The sequence below is a fragment of the Typopeltis vanoorti genome, chromosome 24 (assembly GCF_054136105.1).
Source record: "Typopeltis vanoorti isolate ZY-2024b chromosome 24, IOZ_Tvanoo_1.0, whole genome shotgun sequence".
In the NCBI taxonomy this organism is placed as follows: Eukaryota; Metazoa; Arthropoda; class Arachnida; order Uropygi; family Thelyphonidae; genus Typopeltis; species Typopeltis vanoorti.
Genome location: NC_143572.1, coordinates 62964857 through 62988985, shown reverse-complemented (window position 1 = coordinate 62988985; position 24129 = coordinate 62964857). Strand labels below are relative to the sequence as shown.

Sequence of the window (24129 nt, the reverse complement as noted above, 5' to 3'; positions counted from 1 at the left end):
GCAAACAGAGAAGTCTTTACGAGATGCGTGATTTGCTAGCGGCTACAAAAAAAAAAAAAAATGAGAAAATAATTCTTAACTGGGATTGCTGCAAGCTGTTAAAAATTTATGCAGACATGCTGTATACCTTACAAGAAGCTTCTTTTAATTTCCTTGGGGAATTCGCTAGCTATGAATAGAAATGAATGCTGCAAATGGCGCAGAAACAATAACTAAGGTAGGCTGGCGAGAGTATGCGAAGTCTTTTAAATTTTACGACGCTGCACCAAACGATGGTGGCAATTACTGTTTGTAAGTAGTTAACTCCTTTCACTAACGCTAGGGCGAATTACAGAACGACGTTAATTAATTCTTAGCCTAGAATTACGAATAAATTAAACTTAAACTACAACGGACCTGAAGGCAGGAGCGAAATTACAACGTGCATTACAAAATAAGATTAGAAATTACAAAATAAAATCGAAAATTACCGATTTACTATTAAAAACGAAAGTTTTTTTTTTTTTTAATTAAATTCACCTATGGATTTTTCCAGTTGAGGCAGGTATTTCAGCCAAAAGGCACACTGTTTTGCTCTAGGACCGCGACCCACTTGACTGGAATTGGAAGCCAAAGTAAGATATTCCTGTCCAGTCGCTGTATGTACAGGCCAATAGACAGATTCCCATCTACCATTAGGAGATTGATTGGGATTTCTGAAAGAAAAAATTAAGAAAACTTATATAATGCATGCAGTCTGACATTTCGTGTGCGATATCATCACCAAAACTTTCGAAGAATTTTTGTGAAATTTAGTATGAAATATGGTGCAATACATTTGAAATTAGGTTAAACCTAAACAAGCATTTTTTAAAACTACAATCGTTTTTTTTAAACTATTACCAATAAATATCCGAGATCTTTTTTTATGTTTAAATGATTTCTACATACAGAAATGTATCCTACCATTATTCTGAATGACAGTTCATGTTGTTTATAAATATTGTTTATGAAATAATTCTTGGTGAGACGAAATTATCTTCGTTTAATGATAAAATATAATAATAGTAATATATAGTTCTTAAATTAAAAATTATGAATTCATTTGTTTACTTCAAACAAATAATACAATCAAACTTGGCTATAAACAACGAAAATAAGTGTATTGCCAAGTATATTTACATAAAAAATGAGTTAGTTTTATGAATAAAGAAAAAAAAAGAAAGAAAAATAGCTCACCCGGTTTTTGCGAAATTTGCCCAATATCGCATAATCCGCCTACTGAGTTCGATTTCGTCCGGTTTATAGCCAAATGTTGGATTAAGAGGCTCACCGAAAACATAACTGATTTCGTCTGCATGTAGTACGCCAGCCCACTGAGGCCAAGGATTGAGAGAAGATCTGTGGGCGAACAGATACTTGTAGACATCGTTACCAGTTTCAGCATACCGCTGTGAAAATTCATTAGTGCTGCATGTGAAGTGATAATCACCTACCATCTTCTCTACAGCGTTCCTGTTCTTAATGGGATCATCTGGATTGAGCCAGTCCGTGTACTCAAATATAATTGCTTGCTGCAAAAGATCTTTCTTATAAGGGCTGATGTTTCGAGCTGCATATATGAAATTTTCCCTGGTCACATACACATCATCATTTTTCTTAAAGATGTCTGGAAGGGAATAGAGGAGAAAGAACGAGCCTTCATCTGTAGTTGTTCCTACAAGAATTCTTGTCTTTTTGAAGTTTTTGGTTTCCATAGATATGGTAGGATTCTCGTCAATAAAAGAGCCGTCAATTACTGGAGAAAAGGAGAAATCCATAATTTCCAGAGGCCAGTCTACCACGCTAACCATTTCTAGCGGGTCTTTATCATACAGGCATTCAACAGTGGCATCTAAATTATCCATATCTTGTGGACATCCAAGTGCTTTTGCTAGTCGAAGGGCCCTAGCGATACTTTTCTTCTTGTCTGTTACTGACCAAGGAGTACTTGCCACTCCACTTTGAAGAATAGCCTGACTGAAAAGATTTCTGCTGAGTGGGGATAGAAGATGCAGACCCACACTTGTAGATCCTGCACTTTCTCCAAATATGGTAATATTCAAGGGATTACCTCCAAAATAAGCAATGTTATCACGTACCCATTGTAGTGCCATTAACTGATCAAACAAACCAGCATTTCCAGGAGCATTTGGTCTTCCAAGATAAAGGAATCCCATGGCGGCTACTCTATAGTTCATGGAGACAAGGATTATCTGTTCTTCAGAAACGAGGATCTGTGGATCGTATACGTCCAAAGTCGACGATCCAGTCATATAGGCGCCCCCATAAATCCATACCAATACCGCAGCTCCTTGAACTCTTGGTCTGGGAACCCAGACGTTAATTTTCAGACAATCTTCACTCAGTGGAGTATTTGGATTCCACATCGTAGCACCTCTAAATTCGCCGAAGAAAGTGTCATTTAGTTGATAACAAGCTGGAGGCTTTTCCGTGGCATTAAAAATGTCCGTCCAAGGATCGATTGGTTTTGGATGGCGAAAACGATACCTACCCAAAGGAGGTTGGGCATAGGGAATTCCCCAAAATGCATCCACTGACTTACCAGTCGGGGTACGTAAAGTAGTTCCCCTGACCAAACCTTTGGTAGTTCGGACGACCAAATCATCGTCAGTAGCAACATTGGAATGAAGACTTCTTCCATGAGAGACAGGGTTTACAATTGCAAGAAGCAATATGGCAGCTGGCAGTGTTCGTATAAGAAATGGGATCCTTTGGTCAATCATTGCTAGTTTGTCTGTTCACTAAAAACCTTTCCAGATACCTGAAAGGGAAAAAACTCAATAATTAAGACACAGATCAAATTGTACTATACTCATATGAACTTTTTAATGCATTTTATTTCATTTATGGGATTAACTGATATTTTAATATTATAATTTTTATAATTTATGCGTTTTTATTTTATTATGACTTTGGACTTGAGTACTAGCTAGATGCTGAAACCGAAAAATGATTTATTTCATAAAAAATACAAGCGTATATTATATGAATGCGACGGAGTATGGTATAATATGGCGCTTATTTTATTTTATTTTATTTTATTTTATTTACTATTATTATTATTTTTACCTTTGATTTGTACATCTGCAAAACAAACAACAGCCAGAATAAAGACCGGGCTACAGGCTATCTTACAATTACATACTGTAATATCTTATTAAATGGAGCCCAAACAGCAACAATAGCTTTGTTTTTGTTGGCCTGACTTCACTCAAGGACCGGGACGTAGAATGCTCCAGTCATTATCATATCAAACAAACATCAGTACTTAGTTGAGGTGGATATATATAATGAAAACAGCGAAACTATTCAAGAATTTTATTCCCTTTTAAAATTGGGAAAAAGCGCGCGCACATACACAACACGTTTTGTGTTATGTGTGGGTGATTCATAAAATCTACGAACATCTTCAAATTAGCAGCCTTTCTACGCACCGATGACTAGAAATGTGCGCTGTATTCTCAAAATTATTCGCCCATCGGTAATATTCAAAATTAATGATTTTTTAAAAATAATTTTTATAACTTATTTATTAACTTAGTCAAGGTTACCAAACGTTCCCTTGCTGTTATACTGAAAATCATACAATTTCAATAATGCCGGACTGCTAGAAGAAAGACTGTTATAAGTCGATTCCAGTGTCGGAGATCAAGAAATATTTGTATTATTTTTAATAATAATAATAATAATAATAATAGTTCATTCTCAATTTTCAAGGATGCTTTCTCGTTCTCTTTCCACTCTCCATAAAATCAAAAATTCCATCTGCTGTATCCTGTTTAACCCTTTCAAAAGCTTGTAGGTTTCTATTATGTCACCCGTGTTTCTCCTGTTTCTCCTATTTGCAGCCCATAAATTCTGAATCCCCTCTTATAATCTGCATTCCACATTCCTGGTATCATCTCCTTTGCGAGTTAGAATTTTTCTCCCTGACTATAAAATAAAAAAAAATTAAAAAAAAAACCCTTGCATTTTTAACTTTTAAACTCAAGCAAATCGCCAGTTGTGTGAGAATTAGGGATCACGAGATGGCAGCAGTTGTTTGCTATATTCTCTTCCCTGGATGATTGTGAAAATTGTTGATAGCCTTTGGCCAGTTGTCAGTGACATAACGTTAAGGATAGAGATGCTCACTAGATTTTTAAATGTTATTTAGGGTTCAACGATCTCCCATCCTTTTTCTTTCTTTTCTTTTTTTTTTTTTTTGGAATAAATACATTACTGATGAAAAGGCGCAGAGTTTTGTAGCTCCAGCATTTCTAGAGGAGTCTGAAGAGAGGAAGCACAATGAAGTACTATGAAACACAGTGAATAACCAAAGAAGAAACTGATGACCCAATTTGCAAAGGATGGAAGGCAGACTATAAGATAGTAACCATTGTGTTAAGTAGAAGCGATCGCACAAGTTTCTCCAAATTTTTCCATGGTTTGTGCTCAAATGTGAGTAATGTCCAAAGGATTCATTGTGGATCGAAAGCGTCAGAATCCATACCTGAGACCATGTGATTGATTAATTAATGGATCCCAGATACTGAAGAACTTACCTATTGATGATGTCTTCCATTGTTTTCCAGAAAAATGAGGTGTGATCAATAATAATAAGAAGTTTCATAGCTGACTTTTGTCACTCTTTTAAAAGGGATTAGGTGAATACAAGCAAGCCTGCGTCCCCAGTATGAGGACGCAAAGCAAGCTTGTCATGTTAATCCATCCATGTTATGTTATAAAGATGATATGGGATGGATTCTGGAGCCATTTTGAGCACAATTGGAGGGACGGATACCGTTAGGAGCAGAAGACTTGTTAGTATCGAAGCTGGTGAACAGAAGAGGAATGTTTTGAGCTTTTCTTGGTATAGATGGGATTTCATTATGCAAGTGTTGATGGAGAAGAATGATGTAAGGGGAGGATCCACTTTATCTTTGGATGAAGTTACAAGATTGATGTGTGCGTGTGCGTGGGAGAGAGAGAGGTTGACACATTTAAAAAAGCTGCGCTCAATTTGTTGACGATACAGAAGGCAGAGTTACCTTTCAGAAGAATGTAAGTTTGTTGCATTTTCTCCTTTCAAAGTCTAATTTGCGTTCGTTGATTTATTATTATTATTATTATTATTATTATTATTATTATTATTATTATTATTTATTCACATAATTGATACACAGTCAAAACAAGATTTAAACAACATTATTTAAACAACAATTTCACTGGTGATACAGAACAATTCAGATTCTACCCAAGAATCTAAGAATAGTACGTTAGGTAGCGTCGTAAAATATGGACTGTTCCAAGTAATGCTGCATTTTGTAGGTCATATGGGGTCACTTCAATGATGTTTAATTGCTGTAAATAGTTGGATGGCTTCTTTGAAGTTGCACCAAGTGCGCCGATAACTATTGGGATGACTTTGGTGTGTTTAAGCTTCAGCCGGCCAACTTCGATTGCCAGATCTCGATATTTAGTATTTTTTCCCAGTTCTTTGTTGTTAATGTTGGTATCACTGGGTACTGTGATATCGATAATCCAAACCTGTCGATGTTCGATAATTGTGATGTCAGGTCTATTGTGTTCCAAATGCCGATCAGTTTGTATTCTAAAGTCCCAGAGAATTTTTGCTGTTTCGTTTTCCAATACAGTCGCTATTTTATGCTGCCACCAGTTATCAGAAGTAAAAAAAAAAAAAAAATCAGCTAATGCCTTTTTATTCCCGTATACGGGAGTAGGCGAGGCCATTTAGCCCTATCTAACTTTTGGAGACTGAGCGGGCAGTTCAATCTCCACTGGCACCCAATCAGAGACAGATGGCCCAAGGCTATCACTAATTAAGCGGTACGCAGTGAAGAGAGACGGCTCAAATGTGCCGCCATCTCGTGGTCCCTAACCCTAACACAATATATTTAATGTCTGAAATAATGTGGGTTCTACGGTCGATTTTCTTGAGTTTACAGGGCGAAAAACCCGAGTTTCCGGGAGGAAAAACCTGCTTGCCCGTGCCAGAGATCGACTAACTCGGGAACCGGTCGAAAAAAGGCTTAGAAAAATTTCCTCTGGTCGCCGACTAGACTCGAAACGAAGTCTTCCTTCGTGCGGCCAAGCGCGGTGGTGTGCAAACGCCACATCCACTGAGCTACACGTGGATGTAGGAAAGCCATATTTTTTTGCATACATTCCAATGAATTATTCTGGCCACTCGATCATGGTGGTATTTATAGTCAGTTTGAGCTATCTTGCTGTAGGCACTGATTAGATGTTCTACAATCTAATATTTCTGATCGCATAATCTGCGTTTGCTGTTATTATTGGTGCTCAAAATTTTTGCTTTCATTGCATTAGCTTGTAATGCCTGTCGTGAGCTGATAGAATAAATCTTTCTGTTTGTTGTATTATTATTATTAATAGTTTCAATTTTCGCAGGCTGTTATGTCGCCAGGATAAAGTTTTGATTGCAAGCTGCTTGTGTTATACCAATTTTATTCTTGGACTTTCTTGGCACGGAAATAGTTCAGCTGCTAACTAACTGTATTTGGATTTTATGTTTGTTATAAAGCGACAAATTCTTAACAGTAAGTTAAGAATTAACGTACTATTGAAGATCTTCGGTGCTATGAATAACTTATTATACAACGCCTGTCATTTTCTGCCATCCCGAGTTTCTCGAGTACACGCATGCGCACATAATCTCCATAACACTATTATTGGGATAATATGCGCCGTAAACGACATTACACAACCAGTTCAGGAAAGAAAAATGCTAGGAAATATTTTTTTAAAAAAAATCTCTGTTTCCGATGTTAGCCGTTAACTCGGACTCACTATATTGAAAAAAAAAAAAGAATAATACTTTAATATAAATACTTTAATAATTATTATTTATAACTACGGATATAATGAAATTTAATAATCACACTGCTTTTTTTGTTCATTTATAAACGGGTTTTAGAAAAATTTATTTTAAAATGTGAAATTAGTTTCGTATTTTTATTTATTGAATTTTTTTTTTGTTAATTTTGTTAAAATCAGTAGTCTTATCAATATTAACAATATGGTTGAGAAATAACAACTGAAATGTCAAGTGGTAAACAAATATACAACGCGTAAAATGAAAATATTAAAAAAAGTTAATATTAGCTTAGGGCCTCGCAATCTGCCGGGGCCTCAAATAAAAAAACAAAAAGACCAGTTGATGTCATTTAAAACAGTAGGAGGGCCTCTGGGTTTTGTATAGCTTAGGACCTCAGCATGTCTAAATCCGGCCCTGGTTACAGCCCATAAACGAATGGATAAAAAAATAAGAAAGGAATGAGCATATCAAAGATTGGATTCAAAATTAATATTTAGATTGAAATTAATTTATGGAACCTAATTGATTTAATCAAGTGCTGAAATGTATTTATTTATTCACCGTAATCATTTAGCTATTTCCACCACTTAAATGTACACAAGGAATTCAACCAAAGTAGATTCGTATCATGATTTTTATTCGTAGGTGTACACAACAAGTCACTCTCTGCTTACAATGCATGTGGAATCGAATAAACATTGTCGTTTGGTGTTTTTAATTATTCTCATAATGGATGATCATTCGACACGGTGATCCGTTTACCTTTCACTGGAACAAAGCCTAATCAATAACAGCCTTCGCTTTTGTGTCTGATCAAGTGTCTCGCATCATTCCTTTAACCCAGATCAGTTTGATGCACTGCAGTGCATGCAATTTTTCTCGATTTAAGGAAATAAATAACTACATTAAAATGATTCATTAAATAAAAACACACAAATAAAAGAGGTTAAATTAAATCGATGAATAAAATAGTCTGACATTGTATTATCAAAATAAAAAAATAGAGCAACAAAAGAAAAAAAAGAACTTTTATTCATGGATAGTTGTATATCTGCATACTGATGCTATGTCTTGTTCTATAGGTAGGTTCTTAGATCAGTTGGGATATTTCAAAGATGAAAATAATAATAATAATAATAATAATAATAATAATAATAATTTTTTCGAGGAGAATATATATATATGATATGCTATGCTCTCTTCATGACCTTCGTTGCTTAGTCGTGATTGTAAACAGTCTCTGAAATGTGTTTCTCGCATCTATATTATATTCGAATTCTGATATTTATGAGTCTGACTGTAACACGATAATGTCTGATTTCTTTTATAACTTGCATCCTTCTTTGCAAAGTTAACGGCATAGCATTTAGGATAATGTTTCTAAAAACGTTTTGCGAAGGTATAAAGATATATTATAGCTGATGAGTACTCAATTTAATCAATCCAACACCCAACATCCAGGTCACAAAATGAGAAACCGACAGTTTCTTTATTGTGCAACAAAGTTTGCAAACTTCCTTCAAAACTTGCAGTGTTACTGGTTCAATAGTTCAATAGAGGAAATGACAAGGAATAGATTCAAATGAAAGAAATATTTAGAGAGTGTTGAGTGAATAAACTTTCAGTGAAGGTATGCCAAGTTCAGCGAAGTGAGCCAAACTTTGCTTATCAGCTTAATAACTTTTCCTCTATTTCATTGACGAGCGTGTTTAGCTAAGTGGAAGTGGTGTTTGCACTCTGTAGCGCTACGCCGTCTGAAGAATGACTTTGGTTCGAGTTTAGTCGCCGACAAAAGGAATTTTTTCCTCTGGTTCCTGAGTTAGTCGATCTCTGGCACGGGCAAGCGGGTTTTGTCTGTCAGAAACTCGGGTTTTTTCGTCCTGTAAATCCAAAAAAATTGATCTTATAACCGATCCACTAGTTCAGACAATAAATACTTTGTGTTAGGGTTAGGGAAAACGAGATGGCGGCACTTGTTAGCCGTCTCATTATTGGGTGGCGCATAAAATTAGTGATAGTCTTGTTCAAGCTATCTGTTATTGGCTACCGGTAGAGATCGAATTATCTTCTTAATCTCCTAAAGTTAAATACGACTGTAATGGCCTCGTCTACTCGCTATAAGGGAATAGAAGCCGTTCGTGGATTTATTTATTTTTATTCATTTGTTCTTTATAAATGACACTACTACAAAATGTTCAAATCATAACGCCTTTTTGTTCCCAAAGTTGGAAATCGATTTGGGACAAGTCCTACTCGTAGTGATCAAGGATAATTGAACTGTGGGCCATTGATGGCTTGTTGAACGACCTCAGGGCCACAATACTGGAGACAAGTGCTCATCTCGTGATCTTAAAGTTTAACAGTTGCACTGTTGCGCAATAAAATATTGAGTTCTAGGGTCGATCGATATTCTTGTGTTGCGTAATTAAAAACCTTTCATGCCTTGCCAAGGATCTACTAACTCAGGAACCGGCTGAAGAAATTCTGAAAAAAAAATATGTAGTGAGCGACTAGAATCCCTTTAACGTCTTTCTTCTTTCGGCGTAGCATTATTGAAAAATAAACGTTTCCACGTGGCAATAAATGCTGCGCCATTACTATATGCACACCCAGCGCCGTTTCTAGGAATTTTGTCGCCCCGTGCAGTAGCATATTTTGACACCCCTTCTCCCTTATTTTTGGTATAGTTTATGCCAACTTTGCCGCCCAAAAAAAACTTGCCAGCCCTGTGCACACCGAATTTTTCATTTGGCTGTTATTGTCTGCTTCTGCTATTCATAATTATGGCCGAAGCAATTGACGCTATGAGGCAGGGGCATTATGTCTTTTAATTGCATGTATTTGTCTGTCTGATTTGTTTGTTTTGTGGGATGAAGAACTCGAGTTTCTGGAGAAAAAAAATCGTGTCGCCTAAGGAGTGAATTTGCAACAGTAACAGTAAACGGGTAGGAAGGTGCAAAAATCACCTAAGATCTAATCCAAGAGAATTTTCAAGAGTTCCATTCAAGTAGCTGTTGGTATATTGTACTAATCCTTAAAATCACTCCATGGAGATAGAGAGGACGCTTGAAAAAACAAAACAAAAACAAAAACAAAACAAAAAAACCAGAACTCATTGCTCATTATCGATTATTCTTTGTATATAACTTATTTTAGGTGAGTTCTGGAACATGCTTAAGCTATTATTAAATGATTTTTTAAGTAATTCACTACAAATTAATTTATATCAACTTTAATAATTAATCAGCTTTGACTCGTAGACTTTTTTTTTATTCCTTAAAACTGAATGTGCCACCATCTCGTGGCCCTAACTCTAACATTTGTATTTTTGTGTGATAAATATTAAAGAGAAACATTCAGTTTTAATGAAAAAAAGGCAATCAATCCAATCTGGTTAATTATTAAATTTACTGTTAAATTTGTTTCATATGTCTGTCTCCTTAGCTGTTTGTTTCTTACGCATGGACAAATAGTAGCAGTTGATTCTGAGTGGATAGTTTATTGAAACTGGATATCTAGGAACTTTGCTAAATTTGTCAAGCTATGAATTTGCCAGTTGTCTATGTAGCTATGAGGTAATGGAATTTGCTTCCATAGCAGTAGGCAGACAGAAGAAAGATGATAACTTTGTGTAGCGCATTTTCAGTCGGCTCCCGAGTTACTCGATTTTTGTCATGAGCAAGTAGGGCTTCTCTTTTTACCAAACTTAAATTGTTAACTCCCACAACTCAAGAACAAAATCAACTATAACTTACACAATTTCAGACAATAATATTTAGCGTTAGCTTTGGGACCATGAAGTGGCAGCAATTGTCTAGCCCTCTCTCTCTCTCTCTCTCTCTCTCTCTCTCTCTTTCAAGCTGCCTGGTGATGGTACCACTGTATATATATACAGTGGCTGCTCGTGGCTTGAAATCGTGGAGGTGCTGCAACTTTCGAAATATACATACACACTGTAAGTACAGTGTATACGTGTTTGGATAAATATCAAAATTATAGTAAAAATTAAAAAATAAATAAACATGAAAAAATATTGTTTATTATCGATAAAATTATACAGTTTAATATAATTCAAACTTACTTAAAAATAAAAGCCATTTCTTTAATTGTAATTAAAGGAATGGATTTACAATTTTTGGACATTACAATTAAATCCTTTAATCCAAATATTTAAAGAGACGGAGTAAACACGATAAGCACTATGAACACTCTGCTACTGGCGCAAACTTCATATAAACAACAGTGGAACTGCGCGACGGACAGTGCCGCATTACGCTAATAGCTCGCATCTCACTATGACGGGCATATGCTTGCGCGTGTAGCAATATGAAACTATGGGAAACACAGTTCTGCTACCGTCCTTCGCCCTCCTAAGTGCTACAAGATGGATTTTTATTATTTTTTTATACAAAATAAGAGAATTGTATAGGATTGTTGATGATAAAATTGAATATTAATTAAAAGAAACACACGTATTAACCACAGTGAAAATTATTTAATTGTAAATATTTCATCCTAAGTATCTTAGGACATCATCAGTACAGTAGTTGAAAACAATGATAGGAATAACATACAGTTAGAGCGCATGATTACAATAGAATCTCATTAAACGTGCGTAACGTGTTACAGAAGTAAAATAAAAGAAAAAAAATCCAAACCATAGGATCCATTAGGAAAAGTCTAAACTTTTACATAGATCTTTATATAAACATGGACATTTATACAAAGAAAGTTCTGAAGCCCTACTACACAGACCGAACTTAAACTGCAACGACGTTCTTACTATTCATAAAGTATGGGAAATTGTCAAACAAAATTGTGTTAAATAATTATTTTTATTTATTTATTTTTTTTATTTTTATTTTTTTTTTTTGTAACACGTTACGCACGTTTAATGAGATTCTATTGTAATCATGCGCCCTGACTGTATGTTATTCCTATTATTGTTTTAAACTACTGTACTGATGATGTTCTAAGATACTTAGGATGAAATATTTACAATTAAATAATTTTCACTGTGGTTAATACGTGTGTTTCTTTTAATTATGATCGCACCACAGGTTTCGTTATTTAAAAAAAATTAAATATTACAAGCAAATATAAATAAATTAACAAATATATTTATATATCGAAAAAAAATTGTGGTGCTGCAGTTCTTCAGTGCCTATGCACGAGCCACCCCTGTGTGTGTGTGTGTGTGTGTGTGTGTGTGTGTGGAAAGTTTTTTACCTTGAGTGTAAACTATACGTTAAAGATACTAACAAATTTTATAAACTTGGTTTTAATCCTTTTTTTTTTTTTTTTCAAAGTAAGCAAAGAAGCCAATAAGCCAAGTTTGTACCTGAAGTATTTTCGGGTCTGAGGCAACTCGTGGTAGGTTCAAGGATAATTTATCGCGGGGACAATTCGTCGCAAGGAAAATACATCACAGAAAAATTCATCGCGCGAACTATTGATCGCTGAAATTGTTATTCGCTAGAAAATTGAAACGAATTGCATTGATACCGATATATAAAAATTAAATGCAGTGCAAGATAAATTTCACAAAATATAATTTTATTATTTTGTATATGTATTAGTCCACGAGGTTAGCTAAGTGGCTGGTTGCTTCACAACTATATGCCTGGGAAAGGAGTCCTAGATTCGATTTCCGTCGCTGACGTGAGAAGTGTAGGATCTTTCTCAGACATAGCCAAGTTGGCCAGTCTTGGGCGAGAAGTACAAGGTTTTTCTCCCCAGTTTATGTGGGCGTTATTCCTCCCGCAAGCAAGCAAGCAAACCGGCCCTGAGAAAATAACGCTTCTACAGACATAGGATGCACTTGGCGGCATAGGACCAACCACCTTATCCTGGTATAATGGTTGCGGTTATAATTTTGTAAATATTAATATTCCATCATCAGAATCTGTAGTATCAAAGTAAGAAAGAATATTTATACCATTTTAAGACGAAACAGAAATTAGGAAACTCACCAATGAATAAAATATAACTTTCACTGTATAAGAATAAAAAATATTATGAAAATCTAAATAAGTAATACATAGATCTATTCCTCTTTTACCTTTACTGTGTCGAAGGTTTCTATTCCTTATAACCGCAACCGTTATACGAGGATAAGGTGGTTGGCCTATGCCTCCAGTGTATCCTATGTCTGTAGAAGCGTTACGTTCTCAAGGCCAGTTTGCCTGCTTGCGGGAGGAAAAAATTCATATAAACTGGGGAGAAAAACCCTGCAGTCCTCGTCCAAGATCGGCTAACTTGGCTATGTCTGAGAAAGATCCTAAGCTCCTCATGTCAGCGACGGAAATCGAACCCAGGACACTCCTTCCCCAGGCATACGGTTGTGAAGAACCAGCCACTCGGCTAACCGCGCGGACTAATACATAGATACATAATAAAATTATATTTTGTGACATTTATCTTGCACTGCATTTACTTTTCACATATCGGTATCAATGCAATCATTTCAGTTTTCTAGCGAATAACATTTTCAGCGATCAATGGTTCGCGCGATGAATTTTCCCCGCGATGAAATGTCCGGACACGGGTGCATATATAGATGTGTGTGTGCGTGTGTGTTCATTTTTTTTTTTTTTTTTTTGTATTTTCCCGTTCAGCCTATGGGCTATCATCTCTCTGGTATTGTAGCATATGGGGTAGCCATATGCTACAATACCAGAGAGATGATTATCAAGCAAGGTGTTTTCCCGTTGCCTTCCTTGCCGTAAGTATATTTTATGACTGTAGCCGTGTGTGTTCACGGCACAGGTTTGTCTGTTTTGAGGGATGAAAAAACCCGAGTTACCGGAAGAAAAAGCCCTCCACTTCCGTACGAGACCGGTTAACTCACCTTTAGTCGGAAAAGACCAGACAAAGGTTCCTCACGTCATGGACGGGAATCGAACCCAGGTCTTTCCGACCAAAGGGCTTCGTTTATATATATATATAAACAAACTTATTCAAAGTTCTAAGATATGTTGAAACGTGATACATATTCAGCATAAAACCAGAAACACTTAAAATAATTAAATAAATTTTTATGCACAGATATGTGATGTTCATGTAGAGATATTTTAGGTGGTTAAATAAGTAAGAGTATTTATTCTTCCTTTCTTGGATTGATCCTTTAGATTCTAGCTTTTAGTAAAGAAAAAAGTAATAAATAATAAAATATATGTACTTATGTACAGTCACACGAAGCTCTAGCTGTGGCTCCCCGAAAAACTAGGATCAATTTATGGGCACAAACAATGAGAGGGGTTCCCGGAGCACTCTAGCTCCTCGTGCCTCATCCACCTGGGGAAAAGTGTAATTACGGCCCTGGTAGACCCAAGTCCCATCATGTTTGAAAAATGAGAAGGCCGTTTTTTAAAGAATGTAAAGCAAATCTTGCACATCCAATCGTTCATCTCGTTTGTTGCCTTATTTTAATATTTTTCATGGGGAATTCTCTTTTTTTTTTTATTCCTCCTTTTTGGCTAATTGCATCATCTTTTTCTTTCTTTTTGATAGTTTTTCCTCCTAAGATAACTTCCTTCGATACGTTCTGTATTGTTAACAAATAATACGTTTTTAAGAATATTTTTCTATTCATTCTATTCATATTAGTTACACATGCCAGCAAAGGTTGTTCGATTGGTAGAGCCTCTGCTACTGATGGCCTCAACAAAAAGTTAAGCAAGTTTGAGCGCGGTTAGTATTGTAAAGGGAAAATCGTTCGCTGCTGTTGGCACATTCTCCCTCGATGAGTCTTTAGACTCCCTGGAGGTGTCACATAATAATAATAATTAATATTATTATTTCCATAAGTAACTAAAACAAGTTTATGTAAACCTGTCTTTTGATGCAGTGTTCAGTTCTGAAGTCGAAACTTTGGTTAAACTGCTTAAGAAAACTGTTATATAGCCACTGACCGATAGCGCATTGATCCATCTACAACATTATGTGGTACAGTGTGCAAGATATGGGAGATGACTCGAGACTTCATCCCATCATTTCATTAGTAAAGTATGTTAATCCTGTGAGATGTGAATAATGACTTTCCAGATCATCTCACAAATGTGCAATTGGATTAAGAACCGATGCATGAGCAGACCAAAGCAAATGTTTAACGATCCATCAATATCCATTCGAGGATAGGATCGAGCCGTCTTACGTAAAATTATGATTACATGTAATTCGAAAGGGCCTTAACTTTGACAAGAGATTAAGGCTTCTCTCCCCAAATAGTTATCAAATAGTATTAGTACCTTGGATAAGCTGAGGATTAGATAATCAAGAAATTCTCTTCTATAGAACAAATATGGAATTTTTGAGCCGTTTCAGTTCTCCAGTAAGTAGGATGGTAGTCTCATACCGGTCGGAATTCATCTCCCACCTAAACATTCACAAACCGTCCATGCTGATGTAGGATTCAAACTTGCAGCCTGTTGAAGAGTAGATGCAGTTACCATTCAGGATAACCATCTTTATCTAGAGTGAAATTAAGATTGCTACAGCAAGGTTCGTCAGCTGGGGATAGATTTTTCATGACCTGGAGTAAAACCTAAAAAAAATCACATTTATGTACCTAAAGGGATTGCTATAGTTTTGACAATTTTGCACATTTTCCTATTTTGACGTATGACATTTTCACTGCTTTCTGTGTTTGTAAATTGGTCATCAATCATACAAATATTGAGGTAAATTTTGAAGTCCACCGTAAAGAGAAAAATATACCGCCAAAAATAGCTCCATTTTTAATTCCCAATATATTGAAGAACAGAAGTAGGGCTGTCAAATGCACTTAGACATAAGGCATCGTGATAGATGTTTTACACCTTTCCAATTCTCTTGGTTCTTTTGCTACTTAAATCCAAGCAAAACGGCAGTAAAGTTTTCAAATATCCTTGAATAGTCCATTCTATTTTATTTTACGTTTTATTTTTTGACAGGTAGCACTGTTTTGAATAGTTAGCACTGTTCCAGGCATAATAACTTCCATCCTATCTGTCAACAATAATACTTGTTTTCTGTTGAGGCACCATTCCTGTGTCATACTTGGTGACATTTGTAAACCCACTTGTTTAAGTTATTAAGTACAATCCGGCGTTGAATATCTCTGCTTAAACTCGCTTCTGTCTTGATACATTTTCCAATGTTTGAAGAGAAAGCCTTAAATTTTTGCGTTACTCAAAGTACTTAATACAGCTCATAACAAGTTATTACCAAGTGCGCAAACAGGATCTTCCTCGTGCGTGGTATTAGATTATAATGTCACTAGCAGACGAGAGAACAGAGAGACACCTAGTGTTCGTTCTGTTTGTTCACATAATGATGATCCATTTCTCAACGTGCGACACGCGCGCGCAAGAGGGTGCGTGTTCATGGTTGCATGAAATTGCCATTTATCTGATGTTCATTTGTGTGTCGGAAACATAAGGCGCTGTTCACAAAATATAGTAGTCTTAAGAACTTCATTAATAGGCCAATTGGAAACTACGCAAAGAAGAGTAAAAAAAAAAGTGAGCATTTTATATTGAGAGAAGAATTTTAAAATGTTTGAAAAGGACAGTTACAGAATGAGGAAGGTTGAAAACATTTTTGTTTAACCTAAAGGAATGTGTTTACTAACTTTGTTGCTATGAGAAATACAACTAATCTAAAATATCGAGTTCACTTGCCTATAGATATATTGTCAAAGCTACCACTACACTCAACTGGGCTTTATGTATTCTCCAATGACACTTGGAGAATCAGTTTAACCAAAACTTCAAAACAAAAGCTTACGCTGTATGAATTTTTCATTGACCCCCCCCCACACACACACCCAAGGCGTTTACTTGGATTTGGCACATCTTAGGGAATTTTTATCATGTTTCTTTGAATTACAGATAAAAGGAGGCACTGAATAATAAAAAAAAAAAGTAAGTAAGAAGCACAAAGTTTTAATATATATACAATATTTTCCAACTCCCATCATTGGGTAGAAGGTTTAAGGTTTCCCAAGGGAAGTAATCATCATAAATATTCGTGCTGAACCGGCAGATTGACTATTATATGTATTTGTGTCTCTCAATCACTTACGAAGCTCGATTTATATGTTTCATGTGGTTAAAAACAAATTTTCGGCGAGAATTTTGAGGTTTTCTACACTCTGAAGTTGGTTTAACTCAGATTAATCGGAAAAAAAGCCTTATGAAATTGCTTTAATTTTAGATGGGATTTAAACACTGGTCTTTTCTGCTGCGAAGCACATATCTTACTATATAAATGCAGGCATTATTCCTTGCCAATCATGAAAAAGCGAGAGAGAGAGAGAGAGAGAGAGAGAGAAACGAGAGATAAGAAGCAGATGGTTTATTTGACTAATGTGAAATCACTTCTAATTTACTATGATAATAATAATAATAATATTTTTTTATTTTTTTTGTAGTTTATTATCCCTCAAATAATTACATGAATAGACTAATATTTAGGTAACAATGCATCTTTTTCTTGCAAAATGATTCAGTAAGAATTATAATTACTCTTAATATCATTATCATTTGCAGAATTTTTCATTGACACAAGAGTAAAAAGTGTGTATTATTACCATTAATAATAATCATAGTAATCGTGTTTATTATTAATGACTCACAAGTTAAACAATATTACTTATGTTGCAGTTTACATGATGATAATTTTTTTAAATTTAAATTGTAAATTAAATATATAATTTTAAACTTAAATATATAACTGAAGTATTACTATCACATTTTCTGTTTACTACTAGAATTCATTACAGAATGTTAAGTGAATAATGTTAGATAAATACTACTACTGGGATGTAACTCAACTGCACCCTCGAAGCTTTGTAATTAGCTTATCTGAGGGTGATACTGGTTATATATACATATATTTGTTATTGATTTGGTTGCTGTGTTGCAAGTAGGCAGATCTTTGGGAGGTCAAATGAATGATCTGAAAGGTCGGATCAAAGTGAAATTGCCGATATATCCTGTGTTATTGCATCTGTCTTGATGGTTCACGTTCTTTTTTTATTGTGGGCTTCTTTTTGAACTATTTAGGAGGCTTTTTTCTTCACAGTGGCAGCCTTTCTATGTCTTCTGTGCTTTTAATTTGTATCGGCTTTGAAGTTTGTGACTTCTTTATGAATATCTTGGCATCTCTGGTCCACAAAAATTGGTAATTTTTTTCCATTTTTGCTTTTCTTGTTTGGTACAACAGATTCTGGTTGAATGGTGTTAAATATTCGGATAAGAAGATTGGTGTATTGTCTTGCTGTGCGTTCAAGTCCTTGGCAACTGGTTTTTTCTGCCTGCTGGCTTTTATGAGATTGTCTCTTGTGGACTTGCTCTTAAGACGAATTATGACTGGTGCAGGTCGTGGGAAGCCTTGGTTTTTGTTCTTCCTAGGAATCCGATTTACGGTCTGAATGTCGTTAAGTTGTAGGGGGATATCAATTACATGGCCTAATTTTAAAACCACGTCTCTGAGGTTTTCTGTAGGTGCAGTTTCAGGAAGACCGTTTATGACAAGATCTTTTTTATGTTGTTGCTGATTTAAACGTTCATATTGTAGTTTTAGAGAATGAAGTTCTTGACGGAGTTCGGATGTCTCTTTCATCAAATTGTGTTGCTTGTCTTTTAGTGCGTTAATGCTCATTTTAATGTCTTTTACCGTTTGCAACACTTCTATAACTGCTAAATTATTATGTTTTACCAAATCTTCATATTCGCTAGATTTTTTTGTTATTTGTTCGTTCTGTTTCTTAAAGAGTTCTTGCACAAGATCTACTAAGCTGGCTTTTATAGTCACTAGACCGTTTTCTATTAGTATACTTAAAGAGTTTAAATTATAGGACTCACCTGCGTTTTTTTGTCTGTTCAGTTCGTCATCTGATTTTGCCTCCGGTATAATCGGCTGCATCGTAGGTGGCGGCCTTACGTGCGTTTCTTTGTTCCTCATGCAGATTACACACTTCCATTCCTCACGTGTTACATCGGGTTCATATTTATGTTGCCCGGTTGTTTCTGAAAAGCCGGCACATTCTAAGTGTAGAATCCTACTGCATTTCGTACAAGTTATATTATTTCCGTTGGACGATAACTCCTCCAGGCATTTGATACACTTCATGACTCACCTTTCTTCCCTTAGGCAGTGAGGCGTGATTATAAAGATGGCGACTTCCTTTGTTCTTCGCTGGTTGTTGACCACGGTCCTCTCTGTTCCCTTTTCAACACTTCAAAATTTGGTTTCTTCTTAGCCGATCTCGTTGAATTTTATATCACTGTCTTCGGCGTGATAAGTAGGGTTACTTGGGAGCACTTTCAACTTAAAACAGGAGTTGGAACCACTTTAAAACTATAAAAAACTGGAGCAGCGATATCACCGTGCGATCGTTCGTATGCCTACACAGCGCCCTCTAATTATAATAATAATAATAATAATAATAATAATAATAATAATAATCAGCATTGATTAAATTCATATTCACGAGCCGAAATGCGGAAGTTGTTTTTTTTTGGGGGGGGGGGTTAAAAGGATGCAAGATTTTCCGACCAGCTGTTTCCATCCTCCTCAGTAGGTTGGAATAGCGTGATTCGATTCCGTCTTAATGCAAAATGAATCTTTATAAAAGGGTTTGTCAACTAATGTTGAGGCAAGAGTTTCTTTTCTAGAAATCTCAGGTTTTTATCTGGCATAATGTCCAAACTGCAGATGGCACACTCTCATTCTTAGAGGGAGACCTTCTGTGGTAATCTAAGCAACAATAACAAAATCTCTTTCTCTCTCTCTCTCTCTCTCTCTCTCTCAACAGACAGTTCTTCAAGAATTTTAATGGACTTCTTTGTGGCTTTCGACAAATTACGATCTTCTTTAGAAAATCACGGCTCACCCATAACTTAATAACAACATCGTTATTTTTTTACTATAAATCTATTTTTAAAACTCAAAAGGAAAGGTATACCGAATGGCAGCGTCTATACACATGCTAAGAGTTTCCTAATCGTACCCTAAATCTCGAATGCCATCATAAATTATCAGTCTTTCATTACAGAATAAAAAGAGAGCAATCTAGCGTATATGATCTTTTATTTATTTATTTTTAATGCATTTTTAAAGAAAGATAAGAATCGTCACTTTGTATTTTGTAATTATTTTATTCCCAAAATAAATAAAGCAAGTCTCTGTTTGAAAGTTCTATAGAATTTCATGGCATAGGTCTTTACGAAATGCTTCCTTTTTTTTTTTCCTTCCTCTATCAATGAAAGGACCATTTCGAAGAGAAATGACTTTGTTACAAAGTAGAGTTTCCAATACTTCCAAGCACTGCCACGCTAACAAGAAATATGGATAAAGTCGTAGTGAATCGAGAGAGCGAGCGAGCGAGAGAGAGAGAGAGACTGGAAAATGAGAAACACCAAAATAATCCTTCTGGCTAAAGCTAACGTCTTTGACCCAGTAGTCATTTGTTCAAAGCTGCCAAACAGCTCATGGCTAGGGGCTACATCCATATTTTAGACAGATATCTATATTATGCGATGGGACTTTTATGTCTGTTGCCACTAAAACAGGCAACCGTATTTCTCACCGGCGGAGATAAGAAATTCCAGATATAGTACATTTTCTTACATCGTACTCAGTAGGAAATATGACCCCCAAGAGGCCGATGGAATCTATCAGGCAATGCGATGCAATCAGTAAAGCGACCTCTAGCGTCTTCTTTGAAGGAAACTAACAAAGAGAAAGCAATAATGATGGAACCATAATGAATATTTATGTTGTTTGAACTTTACGATTAATTATTGATTTCAAGGGCCACACGTGCGCTACGTTCGCATTGGCAATCATCCTTGGCATAATATTATCGTTTCCGAACTTAAATTTTCAAGCACACTTTGTTCGGTATGGAACAATCTTATCAGACTAAAGTTATTAAATTTGATTATTTTATGGGAATGCTGATATACTGCGATGAAATCCCATGGTATGGTTTTCGTTTAATCGATACTAAAAAGAAAATAAATTAAAACTAAATGTTTACCTAATACGCATGTTCGGACAAAATATGGTTTCGTAATTTTTTAAAAATATATTTTAAATTTTATTTTGCCCTGACTTAAAGTTAAACTTAAACCCATTAAACTTAAAGAGAGTTTTCAAGTCTGTATCTCCCCTACCTCTAACAGATGTTCATACTTCTGATAATTGAGGAAAATCTTGCCACTTTCATAAACACTCGGCGGATGCTAAATTATGAAATCACTTCTAGTCCAGGAAGTATATAACAACATGAAGTTATCAAAGACAATCATAAAAAAAGATGAGTTTCAGAATAACTTTCTTGTATAAGTTATGTCATTCATCATGACTTTTTTTTTTATAATGCAAAGAGTTTGTGTGATTTTTCCCACCAAAATTTGCCTGATAGAAATCATACCTGAAGGTGACCCGACGAATCTTAGTAGGGATCCAATATACTTAGTTTCATTAAATTTCATGTAACCAGAATTGAGTTCTTACGATAATTTTCAGTCCTTTTCCTAATGAAAATGGTCCGATTGAGACCAAAGTTAATATCACCCAACAAATTTCCGTAAAGGTCTGAAATATCAAATTTCATTTAGATCCTTCCAGCATGATGGAGGATGAACCAAATGAACAAAACGAATTAATATCTGCTTACGCAGTCTGAAAGTCGCCACCAAAACAGTCAGATGAAGTTGAAGAAATTCGACTTATTTACTATATCAATAATACCAACTACTAGCGTTTCTCTCTCTCTCTCTCTCTCTCGCTCGCTCTCCTTCTCTGGATGTGTCTGTGCGTATGTATTATAAATGACCCATTTTGATGGAGCTGACATTAGAAAAATCTTTGAGACTGTCCTTATAACAACAAAAAAGAGACGGCTTCTTGCACCCAGAGGACCACATTGGTTTCCATCTACTATCAAGAATAAAACATGGATCCCATGGGCTGGGCCGTTATTCAGAAAACGTATTGGGAGACATATTCTTCATGATTTTTTTCTCCAAAGAAGTCACAGCTAATGGGATTAAGAATAAACGTTAGAAAAATAGCCTTTGTTCAAAAATGTCTGACGAATCTTGAATTGGTCGCGAAATAATACATTTTCAAGAGATTTGCTGAGATTTCTGGAGGAAAAAAAGGAGGTTTATTTTCTTTTGCATAATAAATAATGCTTGTAATTACAAAAGAATAATACAAAACATATTTTCTTTTTATTTGGGCACCCTCGAGGTAAACTATGCAAAACAACGTCGGATTGAACACAGTTCAATCCGAAGTAATCGTCTGTGGAAAGTGTGCTTAATTCGGTTTCATCGACTATTACCACTACTACAAGTTTTATCATCATAACTTAATCTGATTCACAATGGAATCGCAGTGGATTCAATATTCCCTTCAAACTAGCTTTTCTTTTGCAATAAAAGTTTCTTGATATAACACGATATGTGTATTTAAGTATATATCGTTTATTTATCAAAGAGAACCTCTGGAAATGGTTTGAATCTTATTCTACGTATTTAAATGTTATTCAGGCATGAAATTATGTTGCTGAGATTCTGTATGAGAAATTAATTCTAAAAGAGATTGATCACGGAACTAAAGGTCCATGAATTGAGAGACCGTCCGAAACAATTAAATTTCACCGAATAATTATCAATAAGAGTCCAAAGTTTGCCAAGCAAGCAACATTACCCACAAATTTCAGGATCCTCATCCTTCGATATTACCAACAATCCTAAACTCCAAAGTCCTGGAAGTTATAAACCAATCTTCAGAGTCCTGGAAGTTATAAATCAATCTACAAAGAGGTTAGATTTCAGTCCATGAAGTAATCACTGTGCCATCACTATTTCAGATAATTTTCTTTAGCTCACGACGATACGTAAATGAAGAATTTCTTATTGATGGTAGAAAGAAAACTCTTTCGGTTATATCACTTCTGAGCATCGTTTATCAAAAATCATAGCACTTTTTATTCTGATGTCATGGAGAGAAAGAATCATATAAGCTACTTTTTTATTTAAAAAGCAGCACCAACGGTGCTGAGTTATAAAGAAGCACATGACGCATTTGGAATCTAAAGCTAAGAAAACCTCCCAACAATTATCAAAAAAAAAAAAACGAATAAAAAAGAGATAGTCATATGGCTGTCTCCTTTTTTCATGTTTTGCTGCTCAAGTGTGAAGCTGTGCTACTAACTCTGAATTTGTTACTAAACAAAATTTATTTTAACTATAGAAAAGACTTTATCAAGTTTTTGCTACAAACGCGAGATTTACGAGATTTTTCGACAGAGACAAAAGTCATTGTGTCGAAAAATCTTGTAACTTCATTCTTTTGGCAAACTTTTCGTGGTATACCGGGCTTCTATTTAATTTCAAAAGAGGTGCAGTCTTCTATACAAAAATCATTATGTGTACTATTGATCATTCGCTGTTTTAATTGTTGTTTAAACAAAACTAGCAAACGTTCGAAAATTGAGTATAGAAAAATCGTCAAATAATATAAAATAAATAAATAAATAAATCTGCTAACGCTCTTTATTACCCAAAGGGAGTAGACAAGGCCGTTTTACTTATAACTAACTTTTCGCGATGAGAAGGTAGTCAAACTCCACCCTTAGCCAATCTGAGATAGCTGGTTCACACTAGCAATGCTATTAAATAGCATCGGATAAAGAGAATATAGCAAACATTTATCGCTATCTCGTAATTTCCTTAAGCAATAAATAATGGTCTGAAATACTGCAGGTTCTACGGTCGATTTTCTTCAGCTACTAATTTGGAAATAATCTAAGCTTCTTAACTAAATGTGGGCAATTGCTTCTGCTCAAAGCAGAAGCAATTGCCCACATACCAAAAAAAAAAAAAAAAAAAATCAATAATTCATTTTTTCCAGTTAGAATATATGTATTTTTTTTCTTCTTCTTATTTTTTTTTACCCGAAGAGTTAAATAGTATGCAAATAGTCTGCTGTCGAATCTTTATATTATTTACTTTGCTGGATATTTTAATTTTCTTAGACTTGTCCTCTTTGAACAAAAATTAATTTTCCGTTTATTATTTTCATTTTCCAAAAAGACCAAAACAACGCCATCTATTTCTAAATGCTAGATCAGCAGACGAAATATCAAATACGAGGTAGGAATGTAAGTGAAATATTTTTGGAATATTTAAGTTACATTTTAAATATGTCTAGGACAAAAGATTGATATTTGATCGGGAATA

The 24129-nt window shown here is 35.2% G+C and overlaps 1 pseudogene; it reads right to left on the bottom strand.

Moving 5' to 3' along the window:
* Nucleotides 1-505: 505 nt before the first annotated feature.
* Nucleotides 506-2765, bottom strand: LOC150093301 (acetylcholinesterase pseudogene; annotated as a pseudogene).
* Between the last annotated feature and the right edge of the window lie 21364 nt (nt 2766-24129).